The following is a 26,163-nucleotide window of genomic DNA, read 5'->3' on the forward strand; positions in this document are numbered from 1 at the left end:
AGAGACTGATGTTGCTTGAAGTACATCCTTAATTAATCAAATTATTGCAAAGATATTATTTTATTCCAGAGCAGATCATTCATTTATATCGCATGAATTTGGTAGGAAACTTATCTTATCACCACTTAGGCTAAGTACCCCTATCTTAGTAGAAGTAGCTAGTGGTAGGAATATATCTATTAGTAATAGGTTAGAGGCTAGAAACAAGTTTCGTCAAGAGCTTTTGCCTTTTGAGTTGAGTAAGTTCGACATAATTCTCGACATGGATTGGTTGGGAGAAAACCTTGCAGACATTTTGTGTGGAAGGAAGACGATGCATATTAATCCCTATTGGAAAGAACCATTTTTAGTGTATAGAGATAAGAGTATAGTAAAGACTGGAATCATCACGATGATGAAATCCAGAAAATTCTTATTCATGGGATGGATGGCATTTTAAGCATACATGATAGATGCTAAGAAGGAGAAGAAGGAAATTACTGATATATCTGTGGTGTGAGATTTTCCTAAGGTATTTCCAGATGAATTACCAGGATTACCACCAGAGAGGTAGGTAGAATTCAAGATCGACTTATTTCCAGACACGACACCAATTGCAAAATCACCATATCGTTTAATGCCTACAAAGATGAAATAATTAATGATACAACTCTTGGAGTTGTTGAAAAAAGGTTTTATAAAACCTAGTTCATCACCCTGGGGAGCTCCAGTACTGTTCGTAAAGAAGAAGTACGATACAATGAGAATGTGCATTCGCTATAGAGAGCTAAACAAAGCTTCGATCAAAAAATCAGTATCCTTTACCTAGGATAAATGACTTGTTCGATCAATTATAAGGATCAACCTTCTTCTCTAAAATTGATCTATGGTCAAGTTATCACCAGTTGAAGATTAGAGAGCAGGATATTGGGAAGACAACTATAGAACGAGGTATGGGCTCTATGAATTCCTTGTTATGTCGTTTGGACTAACAAATGCTCTAGCAGAATTCATGGATCTGCCACATTGGTTTTGTAAACCTTTTCTCGATAAATCAGTAATAGTTTTCATTGATGATATCTTGATTTACTCCAAGAACAATCAAGATCATGGTAAACATCTCTGAGAAATACTGGAAGTCCTAAAGAGGGAAAAACTTTATGCAAAGTTCTCCAAATGTGACTTTTGGATACGGTAGATACAATTCTTGGGTCATATAGTTAACCGAGAAGGCATTATGGTTGACCTAGCAAAGATATAAGCAGTGACGAAGTGGGAGATGCCAAAGAGTCCCATTAAAATTAGTAGTTTTCTGGGATTGGCGAGTTACTATCGAAGATTCATCCAAAACATTTCTTCTATCGCGGCTCCATTGATAGCCCTGAGCAAAAAGGGAGTTGCCTATACTTGGAGTGAGAAGCAAGAAAAGGATTTTGGTGAATTGAAGAAGAGGTTGTGTGGAGCACCAATCATTGTTCTAACAGAAGGAACTGAGGACTTTGCAGTTTTTAGTGATACTTTTTAGATTAGATTGGGATGTGTCCTTACCGAAAGAGAGAAAGTAGTAGCTTATTCCTTGAGACAATTGAAGCCCCATGAGCAAAATTGTCAGACTCATGATCTAGAGTTTGCAAGAATGGTTTTTGCCCTAAAGATTTGAGACACTATCTTTACGGAACCAAATGCAAAATCTATACGGATCATAATATCCTTCAATTTCTCTTTGCTCAGAAAGAATTGAACATTTAACAAAGGAAATGGATGGAGCTACTCACGGACTATGATTCTGAGATACTTTACCACTCAGGCAAGGCTAATATCATAGTCAACGCCTTAAGCAGAAAAGTGATTCTGGAAGGGAAAAGAGCTAGATCATTGAATATTTATGTTATCTCAATAATTGTGGAAAAGATCAAAGAAGCTCAGACAAGGGCTCTTTCAGAAGGTGATAAGAAGCAAGAAATTCTAGGCAAGACGTTTGTGTTTGAAGAAGATAAGCAAGGGTTGAAGACGTTTCAGAATAATATTTAGGTGCTTATGTTGGGTAGTATACGAGATCTTCACATGGAAGAAGCTCATAAGACCATGTATTCTACATACCCAGGCAACACCAAAATGTACCTGGATTTAAAACCCTAATACTGGTGGCCGACAATGAAGGTTGATGTGGCAAATAATGTAGTAGAATGCGTAACTTGTGCAAGAGTAAAGGAACAACATCAGAAGCCATATGAGGATTTGGAACACTTACCAGCACCCGTAGGGAAGTGGGTTGATGTTAGCATGGACCTTATAACAAAGTTTCCAAAGACAAAGAGAGGTAAAGACATGATATGGATTGTAGTAGACCGACTCATGAAGAGTGTGCATCTCATAGCCACACGGAAGAATTGGTCTATGGAAAATTTGGTTGAGACCTATGTAGAGGAAATCGTTAGAATACATGTGGTACCCTTATCTATCGTGTCAGATAGGGACATTCGATTCACTTCTAGATTCTGGAAGAGTTTGCACGAAGCAATGGGAATGAAGTTTTGCTTAAGTATTGTTTATCGTCCACAAACTGACGGATAAAGTGAGAGAGCTATCCAAACCTTGGAAAATATGTTGCGGGCATGTGCCTTAGAGTTTGCTAGTATCAGGGATGATCACCTATCACTATCCGAATTTTCTTACAACAATAGTTATCACTCAAGCATTAAGATGCCTCCTTATGAACCATTGTATGTAAGGAAGTGTCGTACGCCATCATGTTGGTTGGAAGCAAGGTTGTAGAACTCGTTACTCGGTACCTGTTCGGCCGACTACTGAGTAGCAAGTACTCGGGAGTACTCGGGGAGTACTCGGATTTGGAAATTTTTGTAGAAATATTTTAAGGGAAATTATATATGTCAAAATCATCAGATAAAATCATAAGTTGATTGAAATATATAACAAAATTGGATACATGTGAATACATAAAAAATGAAAAACACATTATGGTCTCACTTCGTGAATAATTATTGAAAATTTAAGATATATATGTAGTAATAATCACATGTGTGTGTGTTAAATAATAAATCATTAAGTATATTATACATATTATATCACTAAGTTGAACGAATTTCACAACACTACTCAGTTCGTAAGGGCCGATTGGGGAGTACTTAGGATTATGTAACTCGCCTCGGCAAGGGGGGAGTAGTGAGTACTCGGAGGAGTAATCGGCCAACTCGGCGAGTTTTACAACACTGGTTGGAAGCGGGTACTGAGTTAGTACACCAAACTATTGAGAAGCTAAAAGTCTTTAAGGAAAGGATATTAGCTACTCAAAGTTGTTAGAAAAGCAACATAGATAAGAACCGAAGACCAATAACATTTGACGTGGATGCTCAAGTGCTACTAAAAATCTCGCCATGGAAGGGACTTATTAGATTTGGAAACTGTGGGAAGTTGAGTCCCTGTTGTATAGGACCGTTCAAAGTACTTCAAAGGATAGGGAATTAAGCATACAAGCTTGAATTACTTGACGAACTGCAATGATTGATGAAGATAGAAGGCTGGTTGAAGAGCCTAAAGTAATCGTTTACCGTAAGTGAAAGGAATTATAACATCAGATGATTGACTTCGTGATAGTGCAATGGAAGCACACAATATGGTCAGACCTCAACTAGGAAATAGAAGGTGAAATGAAAAGTTGCTATCCTCATGTGTTTGTTGTTGCATGATTCCGGTGATGGAATCATCCTAAGGGAGAGATAACTGTAACGTTTGCGTTTCCTGCTAGATTAAGTCATAGTGTGTAATCACTTTGGTCAACCATTGTAATCTTTGTATGAATGAATAATAAATGATTATTCATATATTTGTATGCTTATGTGTTTTATAGGATATTATGTGTAAATTATATGAGTATTTAATAATAAAATAAATAATATTAAAATTTGCATAAAAGATAAACGATTAATTATAACAAATAATCTTAACCTAGTTGTAGTATACGTTATAAGAATTTCGCAGATATAAGGAGTGTTTGAATCCGACTTCATCTAAAGAAGTTATGCTTCTTTGAAGTTTGGTGATCAACTTATGTAACATCCTGAATTTCAGAAGTATGATTTAACGATTTAAAGTGTAATTTCGAAGAAGGGACTCGACGAGTAGGTATGCTTACTCGCCGAGTCAGAGCGGGGTTTGGGTCGAGAATTAAGTGATCAACTCGCCGAGTCGGAAGCTGGACTCTACGAGTTGGTGCTGGAATGAGAAAAACCCTAATCTTAGGGTTTGCACCCTATTTAAAGGACTTTATGTCCTTGTCTCAGCCTCCTTATTGCCCTTGAGAGATAGAAAACCATAAGCTCGTGTGTGTGAGGCCATTGGAGGGAGATTGAAGCTTTGAAAGGTGTTTTAGTGGAAGAAGCTTGAAGATCAAAAGGGATTGCATCAAGAGAGTGGTGTAGATCCATAATCTACTGCAGTTTGGGCACATCTCGGAGGTAATAAGCTATTACCTTGCCATTTTGCTTCTAGATCTATTCTTGAATGAGATTTGGGGCCATTTTGGTATGATTGAGATCTATTTCGGGTTTGGAGTTAAGATCTGAGGTTGCTACTCCAGATCTAGACTTGCGATGGTCTATAATGTCATAAAGCATCAGTCATTGACTTGTTGGTGAAGCCCCTTTGTCTTAAACCCTAGCCATAGAGCGATTTAGACCTTTAACTCCTTGGTTTCACGTAAAGTTTGCAACTTTATGTGGGAGTTATGCACTAGAAGAGTGGATCTACAGTTTGGAGCCCCTGCATGGCACACGAAGCCTGAGTATGGATTAAGGACTGAAGGGACTCGGCAAGTCAGATGGGTGGACTCGACGAGTCATATGAAGATGGGCATGGCCTCGACGAGTTGGAAGAACAACTCGACGAGTCTATTGAAGATTGTCATGGACTCGGCAAGTCAAGTCGCAGAACCCCAACCTCTTTTGGTTAAAACCTCGGAGTAGTGAGTCGGTTGGCGACTCAGTGAGTTAGGCAGGATGGAACTCAGAGATCGTTGGACTCGACGAGTCTTGGGGTAACTCGGTGAGTTGAGTCATGCTATAAGAGTTTTCTGAGTTTGAGAACTCGGCGAGTCGACGGGTTGACTCGACGAGTAGAGTTAATCAGGAAGGTTGACTCTGGCCAGGACTTTGACTTTGACTTGTTTGACCTTCAGGGGTGCTATCGTAATTTTCGGATATTTATGTCATTGGATCATTGATGATTATAGGTGTTAAAGTTGGAGGCAGTGCTTCGGGTTTGTGCTTTTGTGATTCTGTTTGGCAGTTGCAAGGTGAGTTATCCTCACTATATCAACAGGGTCTAAGGCACCAAGGCCGGCCCTTTATCGGATGGGGATCCGGGTATTTGTTTGATATGTTTTTGAGTTGCTAGATCTGCATCCTGGTTTTAGGATGGTGTTATGTTAGTGACCTGGTTAAGGTCAGTATCCTGGTTTTAGGATGGTGTTATGTTAGTGACCTGGTTAAGGTCGGTATCCTGGTATGTAGGGTAATGTTATGTTAGTGACCAGTTAGGTCGATATCCTGGTTAGGATGTTGCTATGCTGCATGATCTGATAGATTTGTTTGCTTGGCTTAGGATTGTTATGAGATTAACTGTTTTATGCGCACATGGTTGTCTGGCTGGGGTTGGGTTGAGGCGGGTCATGTTTTGTGCTGTAGACCAACATACCCAGGGTGGACCGGATAGACCGAAGGCCCAACGAGCAGTCCGGATAGGCTTAAGGCCCAAAAGGGCGGTCCAGACATGCCGAGGCTCGGAGAGTGGACCAGGCTGACTGAAGGCCCGGTACGGGCGGACCAGTCATACTGTAGACTCGGAGAATGGACCAGGTGGATTGAAGGCCCGGTGCGGGCGGACCAGTCACACTGTAGACTCGATATGCATGGTTGTTCTGTATTATGATATGTTATATGTGGTTGGTATTTTGGGGGTAAATTACTAAGCTTTTGGGCTTACAGTTGTAGTGTTTTGGTTTCAGGTAGTTCAGGAGATCGTGGCAAGGCGAAGGCGTGATCGTACTGCTCCTCATATTTCATGATCTTGTAATCTGGTTCTGGAGATACTCTGATGTTTAAACTCTTTTGGAAAAAATTGTAATAACTTAATGGCCTTTGAATGAATTAAAATGTTTTAAATTGGTGCAATTTTTATGAGTGTTACAACCAGCACGACTCTACGTATCGTAAAAAGTAAATTTTTTATAAATTACTTTTTAGCCTTAGTAATCTATTTAAAATTCATATTAATCATTAAACCGAGAGAGTGCATATAGAAAACGTCCAAATCTGACTTCGTCAGAGGAAGTTATGATTTTTCAAGATTCAGCGTAGTTGTATACAACTAAAAAAATCGAATTTTAGATCGATCTATTTGTAGTGAAAATAATCTAAACAAGAGTTGAAGATCTCGTTGATAGGAGTCCAACAATAAAAAGTTTGTCGAAAAAGGACACCGGATGAGAGATTTATGATTTTTATACGAGATTTAACGATCTAATCCTGTGTGAAAAATATAAAGTCAAAATTAGCCAAAGGAGTCTAAAAAAAGTTGAAGATCTCGTCGAGTTATTTTCGGTGACATAAAGAACGTCAAAAACGGAGTCCGTATGAAGATATTATGAAAATTTGAAAATCCGAAAATCGGTACTCGTGTGCGTCAGGAGCGCAACGCGCCAGACAAGACCACGCAACCCCAACCTCTTTTTGCCATGTGTTAACCCAAATTTTACCATGTCACTGAAGTCTCTACCAAGAGCGCGGTGCACCCTATGATGTGTGTCGCACATCCCAAGAAAACCCTTATAAATAGCAGTTCATTCACTCCGTCATCGTCACACCATTTCAATCGATTTCTCTCTTAAATATTCAACATTTGGCCCATTTTCCCCTAGTTTCTACTCTTTGGAGAAGCTAGGTACTTGAGTACTCATTGAGTAGTAGACTTCAAGTAGAAGATCCCGGGTCAATATTTTGCCCGTTTAGATCCCGGTTCTCATCAATAGCTTTCTGTAAGTGAGCTACACTAACTCTGCTTCCGTGTAATTTATAATTATAGTTATAAGTTATTACTAGGAACTTATAAGTAATATTATCAACAATTTCAATTTGTTATATTGATCAATCTACTTATGGGAGTAATTTCTAGGATGGATTTAGTGAGGTGTTTAAAGTGGTATTTCCAAACAGTATACTCAGTATACCAAACAGACCCTACTTCCAATATGATCATACCTGGTTATTCATTATTCAAATTTTGAAGTAGACTTTGGGATTATAGAGGAATCTAATCCCTTAGGATAATTGTTCCATGAAATATGAAATTAGGCTAAGACTTAGCATTACATACATCTAGGTCTTTGGGAAAAGGTGTAAGACGAAGCTCTGCCTGATTCACCAATCACCAGACACTTTGTCAGGTGAGTGCATAGTTACTATTAAGAACATAGTCTTAATTTAAAAATTACTAATACTATTATGTAATATCAAATGTTTATTTGTATTATCTATGCTATGTGCTATTTGTATAAATATGATAATTAGATAGCCTCTGAATTCGAAGCATTCAGCCTAAACCTAATTCTTAGAGAAGTCAATGCTGAAGCGGATGCTTTAGTCAATATAGGAGCTTCTCTTAGGATCCTACCGGAAACCAGGATCCCGATAATCCATGTTTTGATCCCAGCGATCAAGGATCCTACCAAAAGACTAAAGGATCCTGATAATCACGAGGAAACTACCAACATCGCTAAAATCAAAGACCCCAATCCTCAACTTCCTTATCAGGATCCTGACATCAAGGATCCTTCCTCAACCTCAAGATCCTGGATCCAACCTATTATGGAATACCTCCAGAATGGCACGATCCCAAAAGAAGGAAAAAGCGACAAAGGATTCAGAACAAGGGTCCCAAGGTTTGTAATAATCCAAGGTAAATTATAAAAAAAATCCATGGCAGGTCCATGCCTTAGATGCTATGAAGATCATGAAGATTCTTATGTTCTAAAGGATATACTTGAAGGAGACTGCGGTAATCACACTGGGGACAGATCCTTATGCTCCAAAGTGTTGAGAACAGGATACTACTGACCAACCATGACATGCTCAAAGATGTGATGCTTATCAAAGGCATAGCAACATCCTACATTAACCAGCATAACCTCTACATCCTATCATCTCCCCTTGGCCATTCATGAAGTAGGGGATGGATATAGTAGGAAAATTTCCGGTAGCTCTTGGAGGAAAAGTCTTCATGCAAGTGATAACCGACTACTACTCGAAGTGGATAGAAGTCGAAGCTTTTCTTCATGTAAGAGACAAAGATGTAGTCTCATTTATTAAACACAATATCTTGACCAGGTTTGGGATACCTACCGAAATCATATGCGACACGTGATCCCAGTTCATAAGCAAAAGGACAAGCGACTTTTGCACGAGTTGGGGAATCAAAATGATAATTCCCACTCCTGTTCACCCTCAAGCCAACGGTCAAGCATAATCTAGCAACAAAATCATAGTCAATAACTTGAAAAGGTTAGATAAAAAGAAAGGAAAATGAGCAGAAGAACTTCATTTCGTACTATACGCAGATAGGACAACTTCCAATGTAGCTAGAGGCGAAACTCCACATTCCTTGGAATTCGGAGCAGAAGCAAATAACCCTACTGAAGTAGTGATCCGGACAACAAGATACCTACTTCAAAGTCAAGAATACAATGACAGGATCATGGCTATGGATCTTGATGCTATTAATGAACTCAGGGATCTTGCCAAGATCGTCTTCGCTGCTCATCAACAGAGAATCACCAAGGCATACAACAAGAATATAAAAGTCAAAAGATTCTAGATAGGAGACTTGGTATTAAGGAAAACATTCCAAAACACCAAGGATCCTAGTGCAGGTAAACTGGAACCTAAGTAGGAAGGACCATATCTCATAGATGTTGAAGCAAGAAAAGGGGGCATATTGGTTAGCTACTCTCGATGGCAGTATATTGCCAAGATTTTGAATACTATACATCTTAAAGCATATCATATGTAAGTAAGATCAGTCACTCTTCAACAAACTCAAGGGACCAAGGATCCTGACACACAAGGACCTTGACACATGAAGATCCAAGGATCCTGACATACAAGGATCTTGACATTTAAGGACCCTGGCACTTAAGAGTCCCATAGCTACAACTTTCTATAATTCTTAACGATTGCAATATGCAAGTATCCTTGTAACTAAGAATAGAGTCAGATCATCTCTCCTATGAATAAGGGTACTTAATCCCCTATAAGGTTTAAAGAGTTAACTACCCCTTTCATACGATTTATTGTTTCTACACCTCACTTGGACGCACGATATCTAACTATGGGATATGAATAAGGGGATCATTTCACGTTGCAGTGACTTGGCAACCCTCTTATTTTTAAACATAAGTTAAGATCCTAAAGTTTAAATATAAGGTTCATAACATTTTCATGTTATCTCAAGTTGGAATCTTCCCCAGAAAATACCACAAGGTTCATAACACTTTAATGTTTTCTCAAGTTGGGATCTTCCCTAGAAAATAACTACGTTTTATAACATTTTCATGTTATCATGCAATTGGGATTTTCCCCAGTAAATTACCAAGGTACTTTCCGAGTCAGGATAATTTCTAAGTAAAATTCCTTTCCAAAAATCACCAAGCTATGGATAATCGGGGATCCTTGTTGATGAACTTATAAAGAAAGCATCCCCTCATCAGAAGTTATCGAAGACACCGCGAAACTGAAGAACTTATCCTAAGTTTTTTCTAAGTTGGGATCGATTCCCGGTAAATTCTAAATTTAAAGTTTGAAAATCCTTTCTAAGGAAAGAACAAGAAAGAAACATGAAGCTTAAGAAAAAAACTCAAAAGGCAACAACTAGGTTCTATCTATCCTTGTTTTAAACTTTTGAGAAATATTTAAATTTTTCTAAATAAAGTTTAGGGACCCAAACTCTTCAAGATCCTAAACAAATAATATTTCCTGGTTATCGGATTTCTAAGTTTTAAATTGATACTTTCTGAAAAAAAAATTACTTTAAGAATTACTTGATAAATCTAATCTTTCATAATTATCATATTCCTGACGATCTCCTAAGATTATTTGCAGGAAATAAACTTTTCAGGATCCTAAGTATTTAAAGATCCTAGTACTATATGTCAATAAAACAAGTCAACCATGCAGATAGAAATATAAAGCTACCATAATTGAAAGGGTTGCCCACGAAACCGACAAAAAGGGAAGTTACGAATTGTATTACAAAAACCATTTAAAATATATTTATCTAAACAAGGCTAAACCGTGGATTGGTTATCATAGCCCGGAACATTCTCCTTTTCACCTGCCTTCTGCTACTGCCCATCAGGATCCTGACTAGTATTAACAGGATCGCCAGTTAGTTTGGCTAGAGCTTCACGCCATCCGGCCACATTCTAGGATCCTACGTTATCCATGTCCTTGGCCAATTAGATCTTCGCCTCCCAAACAGCTATCGTAGCACTGGCCTTCGCCTTAGCTATGACCTCATCCATCTTAGCAGCATGCTCCACTTCCTTCTCGAACTTCTCCTTGCTCAAAAGTTCCACCTCATTGGTTTCCTTCCACATTTTCTCTTGCTCTTTGGGGGCTTGTTCAGCTCTTTCAGCCCGGATCCTCAATTTAGCAGAGATGTGGTCAGAGACCTAAAACAAGAAAGATATAAGAATTAGAAAAGAGTAAAAATGTAAAGGGAAGAAGGATATTTGATTTTACAACCTGAGAGAAGGAAACCAACTTCCGGAGTACATCTTCTGACCCAAGATTCTAAACTCAACCCATTGGAACCTATATTATTTCTCTTCTTGGATCCCGAAGTTTTCATGGTCAAATCTATGGGGGATCTTGTAATGGGAATGGAGGACAATGTCTTCTCTTTCTTCACCACCATTTGACCGCTGGTCATTTCCATATCCAAGTCAGCAAGGGTGAAGTGGGCACCAGAATGGGTAATCTTGGATCCTAAGAAGAACAACAAAGAGCATAAGAATTCAGGATTCTCCAGACAAAAAAGAAGAAGAAGAATTTAGGATGCTTACCTTTCGACATGGAGACAGTGGTAGACAAACTTTCTTGATGATTCAACTGATTGAGTTTGAATGACCTCTCTGATTCAGAGAAAGTGAAAAAGATTTTGATCCCGTTTTCTGTATCTCCAGCGGGAGGAACCAATACGTTTAACATGAAGGTTGCAAAACATCAAATAAGATAAGAGAAGTGAATGTCATGATCCTTAATGTAAAAATATGAAATCCTACCATTCTTTATCCAGGATTGTGGTAAAAGATTTCCTTTAGCAATCGAGTCACGTCTTACGAAGAAATATTTCCCTTTCCAATCACCATCATTATGCTTGGACTTCAAAACAAGGGGAAATCTATCATTTTGACCTTCAATAGGAAATGGGAGTTCCCAAAAGTCGTAAGATCATAAATATAGGCTATCTCATTTATGCCAACAGAAAGATCCCTGTAACGGTTCAAGTAATCAATCCAATAGAGGATCCTCCAAATCATTAGCATGACTTGAATGTACGAGATTTTTGTGATCTCAAAAAATTCAGAAATGATTCCGGAGAAGGGGTAAGAGAGTCCTAGGGTGAAAGGATACTTGGGAAGCCAAACCCAAGTAGAAGAAATGAAATCAGGCTAAATCCTAGCATCGAAAACCCTCAAAACGGTACCGACAGGAAAAGTTCCGGCCGAATTCAAGATCTCGATGCCATCATCGGTGAAGGTACAAGGTTCCTCATAATACAAGATCTTTTGGTCCGTGAAATCATCATCAGGTATAGCAATGATGCTTGCACAAGATCGAGTTGATTTCTTGCCCATGCTCATACCTAAATAGGGACGAAAAGAAAAGGAAAAAAGAAGAGTACCTTCGATAATATGTGACGAACATCGGAAATAAGAGCTAAAAGAGTAGGATAAAACTACAGAGCTGAACATCCTATTTATATAGGAATCAAGGAGAGGTAAAAGGGTGATTTGACCTATTCCAACGGATAGAAATCTATCCATTGAAATTTAAATTACCATATTCGTTAAACTTCAAAAACGTATCTCTTTTTTATTTTGTTTTAAATTATACCTTTAAATATTGGATAAGTAATCTCAATATTTCATAGGAATAATTTGGGGGCAATTGTTAGGGGTAGGATCCTTAAATCATATTCAGGATCCTTAATATTGCTATAGGCTCAGGATCCTTAAACACATCTCAGGATCCTGATTATTATCATTTATTTTCCTAACATCTATAATAGTTATATTCTTCTTTATTTTTCTCACATGTGAAGAAATATTCAACTAAAGACTTATTCACAACAAAGAACCATCTTGATCACCCAAAAGACTTGGAATAGTGTTGGGTCTATAAATATGGTTTATACTTCGCTTTTCTAAGAATTTATTGTTTAATTATTTGGGCCAAAAATAGTATAGGATTAATTGTAGCATGGACTAAAAACCCATGTGTTTTCGGTCTAGCATTAGATTATTTGTATTTTGGGCTTGGCCTAAGGTCCATATACATATATATATATATATATATATATATATATATATATATATATATATATATATATATATATAGGGTGAGGAGTGCATGTGAGGGATATAGCCAAGGACCTTAAGTGTGTGTATTCTAAGGTGTAAGAGAAACAAGAGAGAAGAGTGTGTGTGAACTATGTGTATGGAGCATCAATCATTTCATTAATACATCATATATTCTTCTTCTTCTTCTTCTCCTTATCTTCTATTTTGATCTGACATCATCCTATTGATTGGGATTCCGCACCATCAATTGGATCTGATTGATACACAATTGATTTGGGGACTTACAAGTGGTATCAGAGCTTGGTTGTATCAATCAATTTCTTCAGATCTGGAGCTTATTTGATCATATTTTGAGGGGATTTTTGCGTTTTTGGATAGATCTTGGCAAAATAAGGGGGGCTTGTTCTTCGCGTTTTTCATAAAAACGAGTTTTTGATAGAGTTTTGGAGCAAAAAGGAGCAAAAACGTTGTTTTTCGTCGTAACCAACGATTTCCGAGGAGTTTTCGGTCGGAGTTCTCGGCTGGAGTTTTTGGTCAGAAGTCATGTGTTTGGTTCGACGTTTTCAGTCCGAGCTTTCGGTCTGAGGTTCGCACGTATTCGGTATGGTGGGTTTGCGGTGCACATGTTCGGTTCACACATGTTTTCGGTCTCGCCTTGGATTTGCGGGTGCCGGGGATCGAACCCGGGACCTCTAGTTGATCAAGTTTGCGCTTTACCAACTCGACTAGCAGACCCTTTGTGTCATCCCTTCGAAATTTAAGTCATAAGCTGTCCTTCTCGGTTCATAATTTCGCAAATTGACATTTTTAACCCAAAAATTCACTTTCTTTTATTTTTAAATTCAATTTCCAACCAAAAATTTTAGTTTTTAATTTTTGACTTTTGACTTTAAAATTTTGACTTTGACTTTTCAAATTTTACCTTTGACTTTAAACTTTGAGTTTTTCGTTTAACTTTTAAATTTTCAAATTTAGCCTTTCGGTTTGACTTTTCAAGGTTGACTTTTAAGTTTGACTTTTTTAATTTGACTTTTGAGTTTTTAGTCAAAGGGCATATTTTTTATAAAAATGAGTTCCTCATCCAGTCTGGTAAATGAAGCTTCATGTACTCCATCTTGTGAAGCTACGATTATATTTCTTCGCGAACAAATTGATTTGCTAAAAAGGGAAAATGAGGACCTTAAATATGAAGGCTATACTCTAAGGAAAGGTCAGAAACCATTTAAAGCACAATTAGAAGCCAAAATCCAGGATTTCCGAAAGCTTCAAGAAGATTACAGCAACAAGTGTGAAAATTACCATCACATTAAATGCAAACTTGCTGTTGTAACTGAAGAACTTGACGCTTTGAAAATTAAGTGTGCCCTTGGTGCCTTACACCCTTGAGTATAGTGAAGAAAACTCACCTCGCAAAGGCTTCAGATTGCAGATCCAACCTTCCAAGGCTTGCTTATCACGTAAAGTTGCAAACTTTACGTGCATGCAAAGCTTTAAGGCCCTAAAATGACAAACCTAAGCTTGAAATGAAGTCCAACACTTGAGGGAAGGCTCATACTTGCCAAAGTTGCTACCTTTATGGATCTAGAGACCAAAGGGAGTCCAGATCTGAAGTTGCAACTTCAGATCTTGGCCCAAACACACAATCCTTTCCTAAAACCCACCTAAAAAGAGGTTAAAGATGAGATGAGTCAAAGAGACAAGTCAATAGCTTCCAGAGAGTGTCAACTGATGTATATCTTTTCTTCCCACGAGTTCCTAGCTTTGATTTTACTTGTTTCCTCCAAGTGTTCCTCACCAAGATCTAACGGATCATACCACATAGCACATAACACCATCCTATCTACCAGGATGCCGATCTAACAGATTATACCACATATCATATAATATTATCTTACCATCTGGGATACTGATCTAACAGATCATACCACATACCATATAATATTATCCTATCCTCTAGGATAGCGATCTAACAGATCATACTAGTATAACATAACCAGATAACAATTCAAAGGGTCGGCCTTGGTGCCTTAGACCCTTGAGTATAATGAGGAAAACTCACCTCGCAACGGCCGACTAGAAAGTGGGAGACTTACAGAAAGTGCCTTACATAAACAAGCTTCTTCTTCTTCTTCCAAAAATCCTAACAAAAGGCTCTAAACACACCAATGCACCAAGATCACAGAAGGGGGGGCTAGGGTTTGCTTATGGAGAGTGGGAGACTGAGACAAGAATAAACCCTAATCACATATTGCTTAAATAGGTCTTAAGACCTGGGACCTAGGGTTTTTAGCCCACTCACTATTGCATCACGGCCCATACCAAACTACACCGCTACTTAAAGACATGTACCATCTGTGACATCCTAGAGATTGCGATGCAGTCCGTTGAAGACCCCAAACTTATATTAAGTTATCAAGTAAATATCTTACATGATAACTAGTGTTACAAATTTCCCCCACTTAAACTAGATTTCTTCCCTAAACTCTCCCTGTACAAACAACTCCAGGTAATGCTCACGAATCTCCTCTTTAGGTTCCTAAGTCCACTCAGAAACCTTATGGTGTTGCCATTGCATCTTTACCAATCCAACCTCCTTACTCTGCAATGTCTGTGTCTTCCTTTCCAAGATATCAATTGGTCTCTCCACATAATTTAGGCACTCACTCAACGAAATATCATCCAATAAAATAATTGTAGAATCGTTCGCTAAGAACTTCTGTAACTTTGAGACATGGAAATTATTGTGCATCTGACTAAGCTCCTAGGCAGATCTAATCGGTAGGAAACATTGCCTACACGTGCAACCACCTTGAAAGAACCAATATACATGGGGCCCTGCTTGCCCCGTTTCCAAACACGTGTAGTAGAAGTTCAGTGGTCTTAAGTACAACCTCAGTGGTCCCCATAACTCTATTAAAAACCTCTCCCCAACAAACTGGCATCCAATATTTCCTTCCATAAAGAAAATTTAATGGAGATACGTCTATTGACATGAAAACTGTTGTTGTAGGAGAATTTTACTAAAGGAAGGTAGGAATCCCAACTCCCACCGAAATCATGTACACATTCTCTCTACATATCTTCAAGAGTTAGAATCATTCACTCGCTCTGTCCACCCATTTGGGGGTGTTAGGCAGTGTTTTAATGTAACCGAGTACTCTGTGGCCAGATACTGCCCCACTGATTTAAATGTCAGCCAACTTGAGGTGAGGAACTCACCTAAATAGGAATAAAATGATCACTCTTGGATAACCTATCCATGATGACCTAAATATAGGCATGAGCAAACAGACTGAACCGGATGGAACTGGCTCGACCCAAACCGGGAATCGGCTTTGGCTCAAATCAAGAACCGAACTGGCCCGACGGTTATGAGGTTCCGGTTCCGGGTCCAGTTTTTGTCGGGTTTTCGATTTTGGAACCGCTCTGATTTAACACGCTTACTTGCGGGGCTTGTAAATCATTTAATTTTTAACCAAGTCAAACGTTTTTATAGTCTAAACTTAACTAAAAAAATTAAACTACGTGTAGGTAAAAGATTCAGGTCATAAAAAAACTTACATTGAGTGAGTTATGCATATTTGAACAACAAAGTCAGATTACGTTTAATTGTTGTAACATAAAAAAATTATGATTTGACACCCTTCCTTGCGGGGCTTGTAAATCATTTAATTTTTAACCAAATCAAGAATTTTTATAGTCTAAACTTAACTACAAATCCTAATCTGTATGTAGGAAAAAGATATAGGTCAAAAAGAGTTAAATTGAGTGAGTTATGCACATTTGAACAACAAAGTCAGATTACATTTAATTGTTGAAACATAAAAAAATTTCTGATTTGACACCCTTCCTTGCGGGGCTTGTAACTCATTTAATTTTTAACCAAATCAAGTGTTTTTATAGTCTAAACTTAACTAAAAATCATAATCTACATGTAGGAAAAATATCCAGTTCAAAACAATTTAAATTGAGTGAGTTATGCACATTTGAACAACAAAGTCATATTACATTTAATTGCTGAAATATAAAAAAAAATTCTAATTTGACACCCTTCCTTGCAGGGCTTGTAACTCATTTAATTTTTAACCAAATAAAGAGTTTTTATAGTCTAAACTTAACTACAAATCCTAATCTATAGGTAGGAAAATGATTCAGGTAAACAAAAGTTAAATTGAGTGAGTTATGCAACTTTCAATATTTGAGAGAGTTATCTGGTCCGGTTCCCGGTTTTGGGCTGGTTCCAACGACCGGTTCTTACCGGGTCTCGATACCAAAAATTGACGAAATTATAGTATCGGTCCCGGACCAATCGGTTCCAGTACCGGTTCCGATTCCAGCACCGGTTCCGGCCGGTTCCCCGGTCCATATGATCATCCCTACCTAAATAGCATCAAACCCGCGTGATTTTCGTGGTATCTTGGTGATGAAATCCATTGTAACATATTCCCATTTCCACAACGGGATATCCAAAGCCTACAACCTGTTGTGTGGTCTCTTATGCTTGGTCTTGACTTTCTGGAAAGTAAAGCACCTCTTGACATATGAAGCTAGATATATGTCCCTGCATGGTCCAACAATAGTCATGTCTCAAATCCCTATATATCTTTGTAGCACATGGACGAATCGAAAACTACAATTTATGAGCCTCATCCATCAATACCTATCAGGCCCCACCCGAATACAAAACCTATACCCTACTACGTAGTGTCAACAACCCATGATTGTTAACTTTAAACCCATCAGCCAGACCCATGATTCTCTTACTCTTCATGTTCCCCTCCTTGACCGCCTCAGTTTGTGTCCCTCTAATGAAATCCAAAAGTGGCGAAATAACAATCAACCTCAAACAAAAATATCAAATAGTGGACTAGTAGACTTCCCACTAAATGTATTGGCCACCAAGTTGGCCTCACCTGGGTAATATAGGATTTCACAATCATAATCTTGTTGGACATCCAACCTAATACAATCTCTCATATTAAGGCTCAGTTGATCTGTCAAGTTTCCTAGGCTTTTGTGGTTTATATAAATGGTACACATGACTCCAAATAGGTAATTTCTCTTCATATTGAGAGACAAAATCACTACTCCCAAATCCAAGTCGTGCATAGGGTAACCTGCCTCATGAAACTTCCTCAATGAATACACAATCACATAACCCCTTTACATAAGCATGGCTCCCAAACCCAAAATCGAAGCATTGCAGTAAACCACAAAATCATCAACACCCTCAGGAAGCGTCAAAATTAGTACTTCATACAACTTCTGTCTCAGTGTCTCAAATGCAACTTATTACTTAGCCCCCCACTGAAAAATAACACTCTTCTTTGTCAGACTGGTCAAGGGTATGGCTAGTTTGGAAAAAATCATGAATAAATCTTCGATAATAACCTATTAATCTAAAGAAACTCCAAAACTTAGATGGATTATTCGGAACCTCCCACTGCATCATGACCTTAATCATGGCCGGGTCGACCAACATACCATTTTGGTTGACGAGTCCCTGAAACTAAAGCTCATGTAACCAAAAATCACACTTGGAGAACTTGGCATGTAACTTCTCCCTCCTAAAAAACATAAGAACCTCCTAAAAATTCTCAACAGGTTGTTCCTTGGTCTTAGAGTAGACCAACATATTATCAACGAACATAATCTCAAACCGGTCAATCATCGGTTCATACCTGTGCATTAGTATGTCCGAACAACATCACCATGAAATCATAGTATTCACATCGAATCTGAAAGGCCATCTTCTGTACATCCTCATCCCTGACCCTCATTAGATGGTGACCAAATCTCAAATTAATCTTGGAAAACCAAAAACACCATAAAGCTGATCAAATAAATCGTAGATCCTCAGCAGTAGATAACGGTTCTTCAGTGTGAGATTACTAACCTCCCTGTAATATATGTACATCCGGTGTGAACCATCTTTCTTATATACAAACAAGATTGATATTCCGTAAGTTGAACTGCTCATTCAACTCTTTGTCCAAAAGTTCCTGAAACTGAGTGGACAATTCCTGCAACTCAGGCGGTGCAACACATTATGACGCCTTGGCAATCAAGGCTACACCAAGGATCATATCGATTTTGAACTCAACATGCCTCTCTATACGCACACCTGGTTCTCGAGAAACGCATCTGGAAACTTACAAACTATAGGCACATCAAAAACCGACTTCTTCTTCTTTTCCCAAATGTCGACAACATAAGCAAGATGTCTAGAAAAACCATGCAGTAAATACCTCTAAGTCCTTACGACATATCATAAGTTCGATATATCTTTGGAATCCTAACCATGGATGGTCAGATCTTCCACACTTAGGGTTCGAACTACCATCATCTGCTTCTTACAATCGATCAGATCCACAAACCATTTTAACAAACCCATGCCTATAATCAGACAAACATCACCCATGAGAATGGGGATAAGATCAATCGAGAATATTACTATGAAAATTTCCCAAACATAGCCATGATAAACCCACAAAGCCATAAAAATACGATCGTCTGCTATAGCGACCTCTAATAGACAATTAAGTTCTCCTAGAGCAGCATCGAAGCTCCGACTAAAAGAAAGAGAGCTGAAGGACCGACTCTCTTGAGAGTCAAATAAAACTAAATCGAGCAAGGAATTAACTAGGAAAATACCTAGTCACAAACATAGATATAAGCATGCGATAAAGAATAATCAATAGAAAAGATAAATAGATACACAATAGTAAGAACAACATCTGTTGCCCTGGCCTCCTCTGCCGTAAGATGATAGGACCAGACCTTGCCCTTTGGAGCCTTCATCTTAATCTTATGGTCATCGGTAATTTGTAGTGATGCATGTGTAGGAGCTATCATAACCCTAGCTATGAAAAGTGGACAATCAACATGAAGGTGTCCAACCTAGTTGCATTTGCAGAAAAACCACAAACCCTGCCTATAATCTTTGGTAAAATATGCCTCCTCTCCTTATTCATAGCAAGCAGTCTCATGGTACTTGTAGTCCCTCTACCATCTAAAACATGAATCAGAAGTCTTGTATTTCTTAGCTGTAATAGTAGGTTCCTAAACATGGGCTTGCTTCCTCTTCTTCTGAAGCTCCAACTCAATCTGACATTTCTGGACCATCTCAATCATCTACTCTGGCGACTAAAACCTCGAAACATTGAGAAACTCATGGATGTCAATCCTCAACATTTCATAATATCTTAACATCTTCATCTCCTTATTTATTGCATATTGGGCCAAAACAGTACCCTCTCCTTAAACTTGGTGGTGATCTCAGCCAACATTTATGATGTCTAGTCAAGAGCTAGGAACTCCTGAGTTAACTGATACTTGTTAGGGTGGATAGTACCCTAAACCTGGTGACTAAAACCTTATATTTCATAACCTTAATAGCCACATATCCAAGGTCATGAAAAAACTAGCCCCACTAATCTTGGACTCCATCACATAGAAGACATGCTATGTACTTGGCCTTCGCCCCGGCCAAGAAAAATCTAATCAAAAAACTGTTATCCATGTAAGTGATCAATCAAATACTTACAATGGTCTCCTTCTTCCCCATGAATAAAGGAGCCCCACAAGAATAAAACATATAAAACATGTCCTCTTGGGTCCTCGATCGATCACCTCCTATAGTAGCCGCAAGATGCTCATCAATCATGACAAGCAGCTGCTCCTTGACTATCCCACACATATGAGGGAGCTCCTCAAGGATTACCCTCAAAACCTGAGATGCGATCAAGTCGCGAATGACCAAATCCTCTAGAACTAAACCTCTCGGGTCAACAACACCTGTACTTTAACCTAATCCTCAAACTCAAGTAGTCACCATACTTAATCTGAAAGATAATGCTAACAGGTTAAAATGATTTTATAGCGCTAATACTTACATTATAACTATATGAAGGTTTCCTAGAACCCTTGTGACTTTTTTGGATCCATGTATGGATCATGTGCTTTTGGTAGTACGTGCCAATACTACCTTCCACACCTATCCATACTCTTCCCAAGAATTATTTCAAAGTTCAAAAGTCCCCCTACAAGACCAACACTAAGGGTCCAACCCATAAGTATACCCTATCAATATCCCTAGATACTACTTCTAAGATCTCCTTCACCCTCACATTTATACTACAATAAGCCCCATCTTGTGTCGATAATCGCCTTGTGAATTCAAATTATACTCAATACGTATTAGATAGATAGTATAATAAATGATTCCATCTTATTCCCATAACCATGCAAGGAATATGAAGAAAATCTAAACTATTTTACAGCTATACAACCTTAAAACATTCACTTAGTAGCTAACAACATAGCGTGAGCTTCGGATAACACATAACAAGCAATTCCAAAGCCTACGAGGCATCTTAGATATCAACAAATTCTACCATGAAAATCTTAAAAAGATCCTTACCCTATATACTAGCATGCATTTTCAATAGTTTACATAACAACATATATTCATATCAAGTATGGATATTTATGGAATCACTTTGGATGACTACATGCATCACATCCTTTCTCCATTTATAAAATTTCTTTTATCCTGATCCTAGTTTGAGTTGTTAATCCCACGACTGTTCATCGGAATCTCTCGAACCAAGGGTCTAATACCAACTTGTAACGTCCTAAAAACTCAAGCCAAAAATTTTCATTTTTAAGAGAGAACAATAACCTCCATTCCATTAAATTCCAAATCATAAAAACCATATATTTCAAGTCATTAGATAATGTATCCCAAAATTAGAGCATTAAACATATTCATGTAGGAATCTCAAAAACTGCTAACAACGATGCATGTGCGTGTGGTCAAGCTGGAGCCTTTCCTTGATCAGGAAGTACCTGAAAAACACTTAATCCACCATTATAAGCACAAAGCATAGTGAGTTCCCTAGAACAACACAAACATCATAGTAATAACTATACATGCAAGTATTGGGCCTTTTTAGCTCACAACTGGTTCTGATTTTGCTATCATACCAACCAGGTGCTCTTTCACTCACAGCCTATCCCTATCTTGCCATCAACCCACTGAGCACTGTTTGGCTCACGGTCTACCCTGATCTTGTTATCAGCTCAACTGTAACATCCGGATTCCCAGGTATATTATTTTAATTGAGTATTTTGAGGTTCAAAGATCTACTCGGCGAGTTGGTGCTATAACTCACCGAGTAGAAGTGGGTGTGGCTATGTGAGTTTAATGATCTACTCGACGAGTCCGAGAGTAGACTCGCCAAGTAGACGTTGGGATAAGAAACCCTAAATCCCCGGGTTTGGGACCTATTTAAAGGCACTTATAGCCTCATTTGTGGCTACCCTTCCTTGAGAGGAAACCCTAAACGACTTTGAGCCTAGAGAGAGAGTGTGTGCTCTGCTAATTGTGAGTGTTTGATGCATTTTGTAAGGAGAATAGAAGATTTCCAAGCCAAGGGACAAGAGGGTGCTTCTAGATCTAAGGTTGTTTCACTTCAAAGCTTCTGGAAAAGGTTTAAAGCTTACACCTTTCTCATTATTTTGTATAGATCTCATGATTTTGTGAATCTAGAGTTTTTCCACCCAAATATGAGGACCTTGAGTGTTCCATGCTCATTGGGAGGGTTGAACTTCAGATCTGTACCATGTAAGGTCCCTACAATCCAAAAGTCCCTGCTTTATCCAACCATAAGAGTGATCTTGAGTGAAAAACCCTTTTGGGGTGTGTTTTAGCATTTTAAGCTCAAAATGTCATGCATGAACGTAAAGCCTGTGACTTTATGTGATAGATGAGCCCTAAGAGTGTAGATCCAGAGTTTGGGGAGGTTCTCTGCCTTGAAAATGACTGAATGAGAAATGAGTCTGAATGGACTCGCTGAGCCAAGAAGCCGACTCGACGAGTCGGATGGGGTTGTCCCGATGGGGTTGATCGTGTAGCAACCTGGCGAGTTGATGGGTCAACTCGGCGAGTTGAGCCAGACTTTTGAGTGATTTTATGGATGGCGAGCAGACTCGTTGAGTCCCATGAGTGCAACCGATGAGTAGGGTCAACATGGACTATTGACTTGAGTTTGACTTCTGTTGACTTAGGGTTTGGTCAACCCTGTCTTTGGGAAACTATGGAAGGGTAAATTGGTCTTTTCCATTTCAATAAAGAGAGAGATATATTTAGTAAAAGTGTAATTTAATGAGTTAATTAGATACAATTATCTTATGTGTTTAGGAGGAGGCTAGACTCGGTGATTCGTGTGCGAGAGTATTTATTCACTTAGCTTACTTACAAGGTGAGTCTTCTCACTACACTTACCTTGAGTGGTAATCTATGTGTGACCGGAGGATCTTACGTGCATATACTGTGTATTGAGATATCTTTCTTATTTATCCTTATGATATGTATGTTGTGTATTATAATGAGTTACTGAGTTGAGGGACCGGAGGGTCCATCTGAGTTGTGGGACCAGAGGGTCCCACTGAGACACATTTTGTGACATCCCTTAATTTCTCGGCCAGAAAAGACTGATTTAATTTATGCTTTTTAAAATAAAATCAGAGAAATCTTTTTAAAAGATGTTGCGGAATTGGTCCCTAAACAACATATGATAAAAGTTTATCAAAACCCTTCATTAAGAAGGTATATATTTTCCATATATATCCAAAATCTCGGGATGTCATGTTCCGATACATATCAAAAGCATAAAGAAGACATTATAAGCCTTTCAACAGTTATTTACAACTACTGGCATATAATCCAAAAATCTATCGTCGTCCTCCGACTATGCTCGGGGTCCAATACCGGTAATCATAAAAACTGAGTGGGTCAGGCTTGGGAGCCTGGTGAGCATATAGGGTTTTCAACCCACAATAATAATATAATTATTAAGTTCACCAATCAACAATAACCCTGATTACCCATTCCCGTTGTCCTCACTTTATGTCCCTAAACACCTATCACAAGGGACCTAGCCTAAGGATTATCATCAGGATGGACACTACTGCTAAGGGGTTTCCTCAGCCATACACGTCCTTAAGGAAACCATGAGGGGGATGGAGTACGACAATGAACATTTAACTCATCAACACCTACAAGTTGCGAACTTGCTAGTCTTCCACTGGACTGTCTAGAAAGTCCGTGGTCGTCATCTATACTCCGCTAGATGACAACAACAACAACAACAACAACAACAACAACAACAACAACGAGGCCTCCCACCTTTTTAACACACATCAACTATTTCATCTACCCATGTTCTACCCAACATATTTTGTAGATAAAAATCATATACAGTTTAAAACTTGTATAAAACATCAATTCAACAGTCACCTTAATTAAACAATTAATATATTTACACATAACACGTATTTCAAGGTAAATACTTCATATCTATGTGTAAATTGAAAGTAACTACACACTCACTTATTTTGATGAAAATCGGGCAGCAATTCGTTTCCTAAAACGATCGTTTCTAATAAAACTGGGAGTTTTATTGAGAAACCGGACTCTGCAAAAGTGGGGCTCCAAAACCGAAAAGATAAATTTTCCAGGCTTCACGGGCACTTCGTGGAGTATTCCGGGCTTTACAATCGATACCGGGGCTTCACGGGATGTTAAGATGAAAGAAATATAGGTTTAGGGGTTAAAATTGACAATTTTCCAAAGTATACCCGGGAGGTCTCGCACCCTTCTATTTATAGGGGCGAGGCTTCTGATCGGATGGTCAGGAGGAAGACACGCATCGCAGATCCGAAGCTCGCAGAGGGGGGGTGGCTCGCACAAGGCTGCGCATGGCTCGCACATGGGTCGCACCTACGAGGGCACGCTGGCAGCTTCTAAGTGGACCGTGGCCTACTGGTGCACATGCGAGGTTCGGAGTTAGGCAATGCGAGGCTCGGAACACGCGGCAGGCATTGCGAGGCTCGGACGGAGAGCTGGATGCTTTGGATTGGGCCTCCTCCTCGGTCGAATCAGGATCCGACACGTGGCTTCGCATGACTTAGCAGCTTCGGTGACTCAGCAGGACACGTGGCACCTTTTCAACGAGGGTGACGTGACAACTCGTGACTATGCGGATTTTCTTGATTTTCGCCCCAAAACTTCTAAAATCCATAACTTTCGCATACGAGCTCCGTTATTGACGTTATTTATATGCACGCGTAGCTAAAATTATGCTCTACAACTTCCGTTTAGACTTCGTCGGCTAATTTTGAATTTAAATTTTATATTATTATTTTTAACAGACCGGGATAGGAAATCCGTTAAAAATTCATAACTTCTTCATACGATGTTTGTTTTTGTCAGACTTTTTACCGTTGTGCTCCTAATGACGATACCTTCAATTCTTGTTTAGGTTGTGTCGGCTAAAAATCGCTCGATCTAAAATTCGAGTTTTTTAGCTGTCTACTGCTAAGCTGAAACTTCGAAAAATCATAACTTCCTCATACGAAGTCAGATTTGGGCGTTCTTTTTATCGAACTTCTCGGTTTAACGAATACTACGACTTTCGTTTAGATTATTGAGGCTAAAAAGTAGTTTATCAAAAACTCACATTTTACGACATTCAACACTGTGCCGATTTTGTCGCGAAACTTCGACAGGTTATAACTTCTTCATTATAACTCGGATTTTGGTATTCTTTATATCCCCAAAATCCTTGTTTCGACCACTACAAATTTATGTAAAGATATCGGGCTTATCTCACACTTTAATTTTGACGCTTATTTTTATTCTTAATTAATTAAGCCCTAATAATTAAGCATAAAACACATAATTCACATAATATTCATATAATTCCTTTTCATTTGTTCAAAATGAGTTACAAAGGTTAACCTAGACTATCAACTCAAAATGAGATATGAGCGGTATTTTCGGGAACTCGCTAAGCTTTGTGCTTACCGTGTTATGTGTTATGTGATTGTAACACCCCAAAATACTAGCCAAAAATTTCATTTTTTTGAAAACATATATTTAGCAAAACATTCGAATAAAACGTTTACTGGTCATAACATTTTATAAAGATATCGCATGTTTGGAAAAACATTACAATAACATAAAAATGTCAGAGTACAAATCCCCAGGAAGGTCTCATGATGCGGAATACGAAACATGTGTGTGATGGGTTGCTACCGCGCCAACTCCTTCCCCTTCGAAGAAGAGGTACCTGAAACCAAAACTGAAAACTATAAGCATGAAGCTTAGTGAGTTCCCCCCATTGTACCGCACATCATACAATCACATATCATACATATTGCCGGGCATTTCTGGGGTGCCCGACCTACCCGGTACGGCCATTCTGGGGTGCCGACCTACCCGTGTCAAGCCATTATGGGGTGTTGACTACCCATGTCACGCCGTTTTGGGGTGCTGACTACCCTTCGGTCCTGACGACCGAACCTCGGGGACTATTTCACCCCTACTACTACTATCACATATATCATAACATAACATATTATCAGACATATCTGGGGTGTCTGAACTACCCTTCGGTCCTAACGACCGAACTCGGGGACTAATCCCCTCCTACTACCTCTATCGCATATAACGTAAAAAGCCA

Source organism: Lactuca serriola, chromosome 9 (assembly GCF_051521515.1).
Source record: "Lactuca serriola cultivar US96UC23 chromosome 9, Lser_US96UC23_V15, whole genome shotgun sequence".
Classification (NCBI taxonomy): domain Eukaryota; kingdom Viridiplantae; phylum Streptophyta; class Magnoliopsida; order Asterales; family Asteraceae; genus Lactuca; species Lactuca serriola.